This window comes from Cherax quadricarinatus, chromosome 13, assembly GCF_038502225.1.
Source record: "Cherax quadricarinatus isolate ZL_2023a chromosome 13, ASM3850222v1, whole genome shotgun sequence".
Taxonomy (NCBI): Eukaryota; Metazoa; Arthropoda; class Malacostraca; order Decapoda; family Parastacidae; genus Cherax; species Cherax quadricarinatus.
In genome coordinates this window covers 31,182,488-31,182,804 of record NC_091304.1, presented here as the reverse complement: position 1 = coordinate 31,182,804, position 317 = coordinate 31,182,488, and positions in this window count along the sequence as shown.

The window sequence follows — 317 nt, the reverse complement described above, 5'->3', positions numbered from 1 at the left end:
TCATAAGACTTAAAGAATCTTTGAGTTCGAAGATAATAACTTATTGCCTCTCCTAGATGTTTTAATCATTAAATGTAACAATCATTTTAAATTTAAAATTTACAGAAAACCAACAGATAACTGTTCCTTTGTACACTACTATTATACACATCAAGATAAAGTTTAACTGTCGGAATTCTCATCATTGCTTTTGAGAGCTTTACGTATTTGTAGTCCAGAATTTATAGATGAATAAATCTAAAATATTTATGAAATAACTGATCTAAAATACCCAAGAAACTTAATTGACAAATCCTTTAAAACTGCCAGAAATACCT